The 13,407-nt window shown below is 43.0% G+C and overlaps 1 pseudogene across 1 annotated transcript; it reads left to right on the top strand.

Moving 5' to 3' along the window:
- The first annotated feature begins 11,448 nt into the window (after positions 1-11,448).
- On the top strand, positions 11,449-13,009 carry LOC103732514 (annotated as a pseudogene). Its single transcript, XR_001872396.2, has one exon. The product of XR_001872396.2 is annotated as a heterogeneous nuclear ribonucleoprotein K pseudogene (transcript).
- The last annotated feature ends 398 nt before the right edge of the window (positions 13,010-13,407 follow it).

Raw genomic sequence — 13,407 nt, 5'->3', positions numbered from 1 at the left:
AAGCCCCAAGAGGCTTTTGAGCAGGCCAAGGTACTGGTTGGGCAAGCTAAACAGCTGTGTGCCCCAATACCTAGGTGTCCCTTCCTCTTGGAAGTTGCCAGGAATCCTGAGGGTTATGGGTAGGGCTTATGGCAACAATAGCCTGAACAGACAGTCCCAATTGGGTTCTAGTCCCAAACATGGAGAAGGAAGGAGTTCCAGTATACGGCTCTAGAACAGCAACTGCTAGCTGTGTACAAAGCATTGCAACAGGTGGAATCCATTACGGCCTCCATCCCCATTACTATAAAAACTGCATATCCCATGAAAGGATGGGTGGAGGGCCTGTTAGCCAAGCCCCTGTCAGGGGTGGCACAAAATGAAATACTGCAAAGATGGCATGCATATTTGCAACAGCGAGGGGTGGTGTCAGCAGGCAGTACTGGGACTACTGTCATTTCAAGGCACAGAACCCCTCCCTTTACCTCCTATAGTTGACCCTCCATCAAGGCCTGACCAAGTGCTGGAAGGAGCTCCTCCAATTCCGGCTGATATCTGGTATACTGATAGCATCAGCAGGGGTGCCAGGCAAGGATGAGTAGCAGTAGCAATACAGATAAACACTGACACTATGTAGTTAGAAATCAGGGAAGAAGAAAGCAGTCAATAGGCTGAATTAAGAGCTATATGGATCGTAATAACTCAGGAGCCTTGTCCATTTGTACTGACAGTTGGACTGTGTGCAAAGGCTTAACCTTATGGATGGACCAATGGAAGAAAGAAAACTGGCAGGTGGTGGGACAGCAACTACAGGGACAACAGATGTGGAAGGACATATATAATAATAAAAATGCAGCAGGAGCTAGTGCCCCTGGTGGTTTACCATGTGGTCACCCATCACTTGGTGAGTCCCCCAGGAATCAGGAAGCTGATGCTCTTACCAAGGGCTATCTACCCTCAGGTCCCCCTAGAAGCAGCTCACTGGATTCATATCAAGTCTGGCCACAGGGGAGCTGACACAGGATGGAGACTAGCCAAAGCCACCGGCATTCCGGTAAAATACTCTGACACCAAACAGGCTGTCCAGGCCTGTGTAGTGTGTTCCCAGTTATGGCCCCGAAAGATGGATGCCATGATGGGGCACGTGCACAAGTTGGCTTCCCCTGTGAGAGACTGGCAAGTAGATTATATAGGGTCCCTGCCAATCAGCAAAGGGTGCAAGTACACTCTCACTTCTATGGACACTGCCACAGGCCTTACACAGGCCTTTCCTTGCAAGAGAGTGATGGGTAAGGCCACTATTAAGGGACTTACTCATTTCAGGGTCATGTATGGGTGCCCAAAGCAGATTGATAGTGACAGAGGCACTCATTTCATAAGTACCGATGTGCAAGCGTGGGCTGAAAATAATCAGGTTCAATGGTACTTCCACATTCCCTACAAGCTCACAGGAGCAGTGTTAATTGAAAGAAAAAATGGGTTGCTAAAGGCACAGTTAAACCCTTAAGCTCAGAAGGAGTCCTATTGGGATGTAAAGAGGCCCTTCCAGAAGCCATACAATTGTTAAATGAGAACCCCAGTACCAGGGGTGGGTTGCCTCCCTATGAGCAGTTGGCCTAAGGGGCCCTGGAGGTCCCCAAAACTATAAAGGTGATAATAATGTTGTTTGTACACCTGAAGTGGGTGGTAAGACCCTATTGCTGAAGACATCATATGGTGTGAGCACAGGAGAGGAAGAAATCAAGCTTGGACTAAGCTGGAAGCTCCCTGCCACAGGACAGATGGCTTTCATAGTGCTAGAAAGTGCTATGCAGATGGCTGAGGGAGAATTGTCCCCTATCATCCTATTCAGCTAGGGACCCCCGGTGCTGCACTATCAACATGCAAAGTGTGATGTTCCTGCTGGTGCAATAGTGGCTCATCTAGTGTATGTACAACTAGCTAATTTTCTATTGGACCTAATGCCCACTCCTAACAATGGAACACACATCTGGTATTGTAGACCAGGCCAACCCCCTGTGGCAGGAGAGGTTATAGGCCCCAGTGGAGAGGCCACTGCAATTGTGTTGTTATATGGATGTGATGCACCTACTAAAGTACCATCCAAGCATTTGTGTTTACAACCATAAGCTATTATAACAGTTACTATTTACATGTTCTTGCTTCTTGTTGTTTGGGTTTTTAGAGTAGATAGAATACCACTAAATTGAACCATCAGCCCATGACAAACCAATGATGCAGAGACCTGAAGAGTCCAATGCCCTATCACAATGGGAGGAAGGTTGCCCCACACCTTTCACCCCTCTAAGGCTCAGGGAAATTCATGGAAGAGGTGGGCAGAAAGTTTGTAAGAGCCAGAGGAAGGGGTGGAGTGTAACCTGGATGTTCCTCTGACCCTGTGATGACAAGCCATTGTCCTGCCTCCTTCCCATGCTTTGAGGAAGGAGCCAAACCCATTATCTCTTTCAGCCAATCAGTTGACCTTAGGTGCTTGAAGGGGAGGGACTAAGGGTATAAAAGCTGGGAAAACCATGAGGCCACTCTCTCACCATTTTGTACAGCTGTTGGGAACCCACAGGGTTTGTGTTTGGTTTGGGTGTGGACTTTTCAGCACAGTTATGAATGGGGGGATGCCCACTCTTCTGTAAGTAAACCCTCACCCCAAGCTCAGTTAGCAAGTCCAATAAACTCATTAAGATTCTTCAAACAGGGGTTTTGGAGAATTCTTGCCTTGGGTTGTTGTAAGATGGTGGGAGGAGGGGATTGGATGCCACATGTGCCTCTCAGGAGTGAATTTAGCTTACAGTAGTACATCACGGAGCAAAGTAAAATTGAAAAGAATTGTTGAACCTCTGTTCAATAATAAAATAAAATAATTAAATAAATTAAAATAATTTTTTAAATAAAATTATTCAATGTGTTTGGTGAGGTTTGTCTATAAAAAACAAATAAAAGGATTAAATTAAAAGTAGTACCTCCTGGAAGATCACCTCATTAAAACTTTCTTAAAACCAGAAATCTGTTGAGTGCAGAGGAGTGCACCGTTGTAATCCCATTTCATGGGCAGCTGAAGCAGGAGGATCTAGAGTTTGAGGCTATACTGAGCTCTAGTGAGAATTTGTCTCAAAAAAAGACAAAAAAAAAAAAATCAGGGAGCTGAGCAGCTCAAATTTCTTTCAAGAAGCCTTTAGTTCCTGCTTTTGTTGAAAATCCAATAACAAGCCCCAGATCTTATAATACACCCATCACCTCAGGACTCTCAGGATTAAACTCAGCATTTCACAAGTTGGGTGCTAAACTAATGCAGCAACACAACCTTCGTCATTCACGGTCTCCTTAAAATATTTCCAAATTGGAATATCAATGGTATCTCGGTTCTGGTGTAGAGACTTGAATATTTACCATTTACTATCTTAAGAAGACTGCTCATAAGCACTGCCTTGCTGACACTTATTAAAGTGACACTTATTAAAGTCTAATCAGATGCTAGTTGAGTTCTCAAAATGTCTATAGCTCCAGGCAATAGCAATTTAATTGAAGAATATTAAGCTAACTTATAGGCTATAATGCGCAACTGGTTATTACAGAGGAAAGTAGGATTTATATTCCTGTTGTGGAAATATATTAAATGCCATTTATTGGTAATTTTCAAAAGCAATAGACTTGACTTTTTCTTTATTCTATTAATTTTCTACAAATATTAGAGAAGCTGTCTTTCACAGTTGATTTCTGCTTACCTTCATATTCATGTTCCTGAGTAAAAAGGGTGCGAAGGCCATTTTCTCAGCTGAGATTTCTGATAAACTATAAAACAAAGCTCATTCTTCTTTGGAGATTCCATCTAAGGAGTCAAGAATGAAGGGTCAAAGACAGTGAGTGAGAAAAAAGAGGGAAAGGCACATTACAAGACTGCGTTCACCAATCAGGCCATTCTTTTAAAGAAGAACATGTGAAATGACTTCCAACAGACATGTTTGAACTCTTGGTCCCCTGATGGTGGCACTGTTTTGGGAACTTGTGGAAACTTTAGGATATGGGGCCAGGCTGCCAAATATAGGCCATAAGAGGAGGTGCTTGAGCCTTGAATACACACAGTTCAGACAATTCATGTAATAGTTTTGATGTCTATTCCAATTGATATACATTCCCTTTATATATTCAAAGACTAAGAAAATAGCTCTGGTGCAAGCTGACTGACCCTAGCACAGTTATTCTGGAAAATACCCAAGGTCTATTTTAAGGACTTATCAGAATATTAATTTTGGAGGCATTGTGAGGACCCTTCTCAAGGGAACTTGGGCTCCATTTGGTCTGGATGTGTGAGTCAACTTAGTTCTTAAAATTGGGTAGTGTCCCATTGCAATGCTGATGTCAGCTTTCAGCTTTCCACCTCATAATTCTCTTTCATCACACAAATCAAGCAATATTCTGGTCAGTTTTCCATCTGTCTTTCCCCTAAAATAGTCACAGATTCATGTAGAGCAAAGCACTCTAATTGCCACTCTGACTTTGATGCCCATTATGATAATTATAGCTATCTTGCCTCTCAAAATTAAGTCCTGACACTGGTCTCTGTCATTCTGAAATCCTATCATTGTTATCACTAGACAAGCTAATTCTATGGCCTCATTCGAAAGCCTAGCTTGCAGATAACAGGTATCCTTAAGCATCCTAAATGAATTAATGTGTCCAGCACCAATAAATTTTCTATTGCCTTAGGGATGGGAATGTCTTTTGGTTCCTTCCAGGGAATATAGTAATGAATTCTTGGGTAGTCCACTCCAATATTGCCACTCCCTGATTTGGGCCCCCTTTGCTTAATGGCAAGATGCCTGGTAATTTCTTCTGTGTATGTCTTTCTATTGTGTAGGCCATTGTCATTTTCTGGTGTCCAGGATCCAGGTCAATGTGTTCAGAACACAGACTAGGTCCTAAGTCATAGGAGACTATCCTATGTCAGTGAGCTCTCTCTTTCCCAACTTTATGCTCTTCTCCCAATCTGGCATCCTCAAAATCCAGTTCTACAAATGCTCCTGTTTCCTGCCAATATATCATGGCCAGATTCTGTTGTTTTATAGGTAAGCTATTCCTTTCTCGCCATCTGTATGTTAGCTTCAATGTGGAATATTCATTCAAGATGCAAATGTATTCTTTACATCTCTCCTATCCTCAGAATTAGAATTTGGAATCGATTTTCAACCCCTTCTTCTCTGACTCCTGAGTGCTATTGAAACTTAAGATTTCCAGAGGATTTTAAGTTGGCAATTACTTGCCCTGAGCCTACTGCTTTCTGTTTTTTAAGACTTACAAAAGCAGCACCCACCTCATATGCCTTACAATTATTATTTCTCACTTGCTGATCTCCTAGCATCTTTACTGCCTCCCAATTAACCACAGGCTAATGGATTGTGATCTCACTGCGGGGGCTATAAAGGCCTCACCATCAACAGTGATTTCCTATTGTCTTGAGTTAAGTAAATAACATCCTGAGAGCTTGCTTTTAGAGCTAATCCTTGAGTCCATTTTTTTAGCTTCAGTTTTCCCCCCAAACATTGGTAAATTATTTGTGGTCATTTTTATGGTGGGAGGAAGGCACAATTCCAGGGAAGTAAGAGTGAAGATTAAGAAGTGGGGCAGGCAAAGGGAGTAGGTATTACTAAGCTGAGCATTAAGTTTCATAAGGTATACAGCTACTCAGTGTCCTGGATCTCTCTAGAATAGCCACGTGAACCATTGTGTCTAAAAGTCATAGGAAAAAGAAAGGTAGGGCATGTCCTTGCTGTTTCTCCTCCCTGTTTCCCATCTCTTTTTAGTCATGATTACCCCATGTAACATACAACAAGATCCAGACAGCCTGGCCTGTGGAGACCCTGTGCAAAAAGCTAACTGGCTGGGCCTGTGAGATGGCTTAGCATGTGAAGGTGTTTGCCACTAAGCCTGATGAGCTGGGTATGATCCCCAGAGCCTCCATGGTGGAAACAGAGAACTAACTCCCACAAATTTTTCTCTGACTTTCACATGTTGCCACATGCAATCACACCTGTGCACACATTCACACAAAATAAATAAATAAAACCTCACAGGGAGGGGAAGACATTTTTGTTAGCGGTGTAGGCACTGGTAATTTGACAATGCTTCTCTGAATAACATTCCACCCATGCACATGCAAATAACACTAGTTAAACTTCAGTGGGTCAAAAAAAAAAAAAGATATGAAACTAGAATGGGGATTAATTGGGAAGAAGGAGTTCATTGGGAAGGGGTGGGGGCAAGAGAAGGCAATGGAAGTGAATATGATAAAAATACATTATATATATTATATGTATATATGAAATTGTGAAAAAATTTTTTAATGAGCTGGGAAGTAGCTAGCAGACCACCCTTGTAAGGACACTACCCAAGAGCTAGAGGTGGAGACACAGAAGTGGTAGTGCAGAGGTGTGAACAGATTTTGCTTATCTCTGGAGATGGGTAAGGGCAGATAGTTCATCATGAGTGGCTTTTTCTCTTTGGAACTCAGTAAATGAAGATTTTAATTTGGGGATTAGATGTTTCTGGAAAAATCACAATGAGTTGACAAAGTCATTATTGATAGGTAAAAAGTTGGTGGAGAATGAGCGAATGGAGGAGGAGGCACCAGGACACAGATAAAACTCTCAGCGGGATAGAGCTTTATTTCACAGGGGATACATTCCCTTCCAGGAAGGGAAAATGTCTGCCCACGGATTGTGAGCTGGGGCTTATATATGAGGGCTTCAGGGTGCTGAAGGCGGGAAGTTTTTTGGGAAAAATCAAGGAGGGGGAAGCAGGAAAAGCAGGGCTTGTAAACCTGGCTCCGTTCTGTCTGCCAGCCAGTTTCTGGGTCAGGAAGTGTTTACTTTTTTTGTCCTCTAAGATAAGGGAAAAGCTGCTGTACTAAACAGCTCCTAAACTGTCTGGTTAACAGGCAGGATCTGCTTATCTTGTCTTTGGAGATCAGAGGAAAGTGAGGCTGCCTCTTAGAAGAATCTGCTTTCCTTGACTTCAAAGGCCAAGGTTCTTATCAGCTCAGTTCCCTTTTTCAGGCTTGAAAAATCCAAAGTCCATAGGACCCTGTTGGGGAGGGGGGAAGCTGCTGCTGTTTGAAACCCTAATATTCCAGCCTTTTGTGCTATAGGATGGGGGCACCGTTGTCATCTTGCTACATCCTGCTGGACAGAGTCGATGTGGGGGCGTAGGCTGGATTAGGGGTCCACTAGGCAGCAGGGGTTGTCTCTCCGCACATCTGAACAGGGTCCTCAATGGTTGACAGGTGCTCGTATACATGTGAAGGGAAGGAAAGTAACAACCAATTAAAATTAGTAAGAGTTTTTGGATTTGGTCCTGAAAATATCTGAAGAGGCAAGGAGCAATGGTTAGCACCTAGGTAATAGCTCATTTTTTCATTTTTCTTTTCTTCTGCCAGGGTGAACTTGAGAGCGATGGACTCAGGATTTGTTTTCAGGCATTTTGATAGCTGTTGGAGTGGCTAGAATCAGTGTCAATTACCTCTCAAAGGCTTCTAGATAGGGAGAGAAAACAAATTTAGCTGTAATTTCATTTTTTAGGCTAGAACAATAGTGGGTTGCCTCTCTTAGCTGTAAGTGGACACTACAGTATTGTTGACCAAGATTTGAAGTCTTACATCCGAGTAACGTCTTATTAGGAACAAAATTATCAATGAGAGATAATTGTCTAAATAACATAAGAACTTACGTCTAATGTCTGGGTTGTGTAATCCCCTTAAAATATACTGATGACTTTAATTTTGGTTATACTTTCTTTTGGGTGTTTAAGACCATACTGTTGGCCCCAAAAATACCAATTTATTTTTACTCTTAAGGTTGTATGAGGATTTGGTCCTCAGGAGTCACATGGGCTTGGGGAGCACCCTTGGTTCCTCAGGCTTTTCTTTTACCAGTTCCATCTATGTGAAGATAAGTCAAAAGGTCTTGCTTGACCAGGGCTTCACTTGGAAGCATGGAGGAAATATTTCCTCTGTGTTGACCCTCCTCTTTGCAGACTGGACACTGGTTCGAGTCCATCTTTTGGGGTCTCCATGGCCTCCCTGAACAAGAGGACAGGTGACTCACCAAAGTTACAGGACATTTTGAGAGATGCGCCATAGTCTCTGGAACTTGTTTGACCTTGGAGGGCCAGGAACAAAAATTTGTCCTTTTCCCTCTGACCAGATTAATATATGCCTTAGAGTCTGGCTATTAAACATCCAACAAGGTTAGTTACACCAGTCTGGTACATTAATTACCATGTGCGATGTAGATAGAGCTTAGGCAACATCCTTAAATAAACCTTGACTGGACATCCTTAGACTAGTTAACTAAGCTGTGACCTTAGAAATTTCAAGATTGTCTACACATTATCCTTGTCTCATCCTTGTTATATTGTAACAACCCTACACAGACCTTCATCACCTTCCCAGCTCTCTCATTTCTCTGTCAATTCTGGAAATATCCAGCCATCATAATTTTCATACATAAAGCCTTCTTTAAAAATATCTCCATTCTCATATCCTCCCAACATCCTCCAATTTTCCATTTTCCTTTTTTAATAACCATGAGACACAATAACATTAGCAAAAAATTTTTTTATTTGTTGTGAGACTTCTTTTCCTGGCAATACTAAGCAATACTTTTTCCCCTTTTTAGGTTGTAGTGTCAAACCAATGTTTGATTACATTAAAGTTTTTCTGGGTAACCAGTTGTACTGAATGTATTAGGAATTTATTAGGAATTTAGAAATCAGAAATTAAAGATGAATATTAACTCTGTAAACTCTGAAACCAAACTGAACATTGCTGTGACACTGTGTGAAGTAGATAAGTAGATAAGAAGCTAAGTTGTAACCTAGCAACCAAACAGAACCTATGTGAGTTGAGTGCCTGTGTGTTGGTGATAAGTGACCACATGGTGTGAGCCATATCTCAAGAAAACACTGAAGTTACTGACCTAAGTCAGAAGGACTTCAGCCAGAAAAGAAATATATAAAATCTGGTAGCTAAAAAGATTCTTTTGATGCTTGGCCACACGAGACACTGAATCCGTGGGCCTCATCCCGGCACATTGCCCAAAACCTGAGACCGCTACCTGAAGCTCTGCCCAAGACCAGACCGGAGCCTCGCCTGAGACCTGATTGAGGACCTCAGCCTGAGAGCCAGAGACTGACGGGAGCCTGCCACGACCAGACGTGATCAGAACCTACGAGAGACAGCTTCAAAGCCAGGAGAGTGCACCGATCATGGCGGACTAGAGAACCTCTTGACATGGAGTGCCTGAAGGCTTAACCTCTGGAAGGTACTCCAAGAGACTTTGGGACTCTTAACTGCTAGAGGACCGGGTTTCCCTTTGAGTGTTTGTATTGATGTGTGTTTGTTATGCTTTGACCTAGTAAACGCATAATGCAATCAAACAGTCGTGTGTGAGAATCTCTTCTGTCCGTTGCGCCTGTCCTAAGCTCTCCCGAGAAGCAGTGACACATTTTGGATGTCACACTCAAGCCAGTGGCTTGAGACACATTCAGGACAGTTACTATCAAGTAACTGCTCCCATTCAGGACACCAGTGAATTTATTGAGCTTACTTACACAGACGACTGAGGGGTTGTTGAGGTATATGAGTGACCTGAGAGTATTTATATTGGAAAGCCTTAACCCAGCATGGATCAAGCCTTCTCTTCCTAGCCTTTTCCAGATAATATACTTTAGTCCTCCCCAAGTCCAGGAGACCACGTGATCAGGGTCAAATTACATACAGTTGGTGGGGAAGAACAGCTGGATATTCAGGTGAGGGTCCAATGATCCTGTTTACCCCTCCTCCTTCAATTAAAGAATATGATAGTCAAGTCAACAAGTTCAATTGTGATGATTTTTTGTTAGTGGACACAGCTGAAGTCATGAAGACAGTAGTAGTTTGACTCAGAAGAAAGTAGTGTGTAGCATCATGTTATTAAAAGAACATGGAATCTAAATTATATGCATAAGATAATGTAATAAATTAATATTACCCATGTACATACTGTGTTTTATAAGTTTTTAGGTAAGCCTTATAGAAAACATAAGACAGTTAAAAATCTTTTACCTTATATAGTTTAGAGAGTGGTCTACCAAAACCTTGCTTTAGGTGGAAAAAAGCAATTGGTACATAGTTAAACATTATCAAATTGATGTTTACAACCTCCAGCATAATCAGTTAAGGAAAACTGTGCTATAACCATGTTCAGACTTTATAACTGTTAGAGTGGGAGAGATGGGAGGGGTGTCCTGTCCATGAGGGGATGGAGGGGCAGGAGTATCGGAGGCAGGGATCTGGAATCAAAGTAGAAGTTAGGTACAGGAGGGATAAATGGGTTATTTGAGCTAGAAGCCAGAATAGGGGAGGCTAGAAAATATTTGGCAAAGAGGTATTTAAGGTTTTGGATATCCTCAAGTAGAGGAGAGTTAGTGGAAGGAGAGTGGGAGATGGACTTAGAGTGGTGCTGGCGAGGGGGGTCTTGGTGTGGAGAGGGATTTCAAGTTGGAGAAAGGAGGAGAGATGCGTTGGGCCCTGGAATGGGAGGCAAGGGAGAGTATAGCAAGGGGAGAACATGGGGAGGACTTGGCTGTGCCTCAGGCTGGGGAGCAGGAGGAGGTTGGGAATGGGCCCTAATCGGAGGCAGTTCATCAGCTATGGTATGATTAAAAGCTGAGGGGAGGTGGGGGGGAGGTCCCTGGTGGGTTGGGATCCTGTGAAACTGTCTTAGCCAGAAGAACCTGATGGGAAGAACATGGGACCCAGCAGGAAGGATTAGCACAGAGATCAAAGGAAGCTTGGCTGTATGGTAATTTAGACCATTTGCCTTTACAATGGCAGAAATTTTCTAAATCTCTCAAAATATTGAATTCTAAGATTCCAGTGTCTGGCCAAACAAAGAGTTATTATCTAACTCGTACTCAGGCCAGGCAGTGGTTCACAGGAACTTCAGGCATTTTGGCCTGATTGTATCTGAAAGTCCTAGTTGTTTTAAGGATTTAAGAAGAGAAGCAAGAGATGTGATGTGGGAGACCACGTTGCCTGGCAGCCCTCCCTGCCCCCCAGGGCAAGTAGCCTCCAGAGAACTTGCTGATCAGTCCTCCCTGCCCCCTAAGATAAGCAACCTTTCCGATGATTCAAGATAAGCCTGAGCAACCACCAATTTCCTTAGCCTGCAACCAGACTCATGGTGCCAGGTCCCCTCACCCTAAGGGACATTCATTAACCTGTTGAGACAACATCTTCCCTTTCCCTTCCCCAGCTAATTTCCCGCTTCAGCCCATATAAGAATCCCCATGGAAAAATAAACTTTGGCAGCTTGATCAGAGTGCTTCGTCTTGCTGTCATTCTTCGTGTCTCTTGTCCCATCATTCCAGGTCCCTGGGAGTTCGAGTCTCTGTCTCCCACCCTGCAGGCCGGGGCTCTGTTTCTTCACTGCACAGACGTCTAAGTCGTGCCTGTTTCCCACTCGCTTTGTGGCCTATTGGTGTGCCTATTTGAAACAAGAAAATGGAAACTGAACAGCCAGAAGAAACCTTCCCCAACACTGAAACCAATGGTGAATTTGGTAAACGCCCTGCAGAAGACATGGAGGAGGAACAAGCATTTAAAAGATCTAGAAACACTGATGAGATGGTAGAATTGCGCATTCTGCTTCAGAGCAAGAATGCTGGGGCAGTGATTGGAAAAGAAGGCAAGAACATTAAGGCTCTCTGTACAGACTACAATGCCAGTGTTTCAGTCCCAGACAGCAGTGGCCCCGAGTGCATACTGAGCATCAGTGCGGATATTGAAACAATTGGAGAGATTCTGAAGAAAATCATCCCTACCTTGGAAGAGGGTCTGTGTTGCCATCTCCCACTGCAACCAGCCAGCTTCCGCTCGAATCTGATGTTGTGGAATGCTTAAATTACCAACACTATAAAGGAAGTGACTTTGACTGTGAGTTGAGACTGTTGATTCATCAAAGTCTGGCAGGAGGAATTATTGGTGTCAAAGGTGCTAAAATCAAAGAACTTAGAGAAAACACTCAGACAACAATCAAGCTTTTCCAAGAATGCTGCCCTCATTCCACTGACAGAGTTGTTCTCATTGGAGGAAAGCCGGATAGGGTGGTAGAGTGCATAAAGATCATCCTTGATCTTATATCTGAGTCTCCCATCAAAGGTCATGCACAACCTTATGATCCCAACTTTTATGATGAAACCTACAATTATAGTGGTTTTACAATGATGTTTGATGACCACCGTGGACGTCCTGTGGGATTTCCCATGTGAGGAAGAGGTGGCTTTGACAGAATGCCTCCAGGTTGGGGTGGGTGCCCCATGCCTCCCTCCAGAAGAGATTATGATGACATGAGCCCTCATCGAGGACCACCACCCCCCCCTCCTGGTCGAGGTGGCTGGGGTGGTAGCAGAGCTTGAAATCTTCCTCTTCCACCACCACCACCACCTAGAGGAGGAGATCTAATGGCTTATGACAGAAGAGGAAGGCCTGGAGACCGCTATGATGGCATGGTTGGGTTCAGTGCTGATAAAACTTGGGACTCTGCAATAGATACATGGAGCCCATCAGAATGGCAGATGGCTTATGAACCACAGGGTGGCTCTGGATATGATTATTCCTATGTAGGGGGTCATGGCTCATACGGTGATCTTGGCGGACCTATTATTACTACACAAGTAACTATTCCCAAAGATTTGGCTGGATCTATTATTGGCAAAGGTGGTCAGCAGATTAAACAAATCCATCATGAGTCTGGAGCTTCAATCCAAATTGATGAGCCTTTAGAAGGATCCAAAGATCGGATGATTACCATTACAGGAACACAGGACCAGATACAGAATGTACAGTATTTGCTGCAGAATAGTGTGAAGCAGTATGCAGATGTTGAAGGATTCTAATGCAAGATATTTTTTCTTTTTTATAGTGTGAAGCAGTATTCTGGAAAGTTTTTCTAAGACTAGTGAAGAACTGAAAGAGTCCTGCATCTTTATGATTACCATTACAGGAACACAGGACCAGATACAGAATGTACAGTATTTGCTGCAGAATAGTGTGAAGCAGTATGCAGATGTTGAAGGATTCTAATGCAAGATATTTTTTCTTTTTTATAGTGTGAAGCAGTATTCTGGAAAGTTTTTCTAAGACTAGTGAAGAACTGAAAGAGTCCTGCATCTTTTTTTTTTTTTATCTGCTTCTGTTTAAAAAGCCAACATTCCTCTGCTTCATAGGTGTTCTGCATTTGAGGTGTAGTGAAATCTTTGCTGTTCACCAGATGTAATGTTTTAGTTCCTTACAAACAGGGTTGGCAGGGAGGGCATGCAAAAACTAACATTGAAATTTTGAAACAGCAGCAGAGTGAGTGAATTTTATTTTTTGTTCAT

The sequence above is a fragment of the Nannospalax galili genome, unplaced genomic scaffold (assembly GCF_000622305.1).
Source record: "Nannospalax galili isolate Female #2095 unplaced genomic scaffold, S.galili_v1.0 scaffold175, whole genome shotgun sequence".
Lineage (NCBI taxonomy): Eukaryota > Metazoa > Chordata > Mammalia > Rodentia > Spalacidae > Nannospalax > Nannospalax galili.
This window is presented reverse-complemented; position numbering and strand designations above follow the sequence as displayed.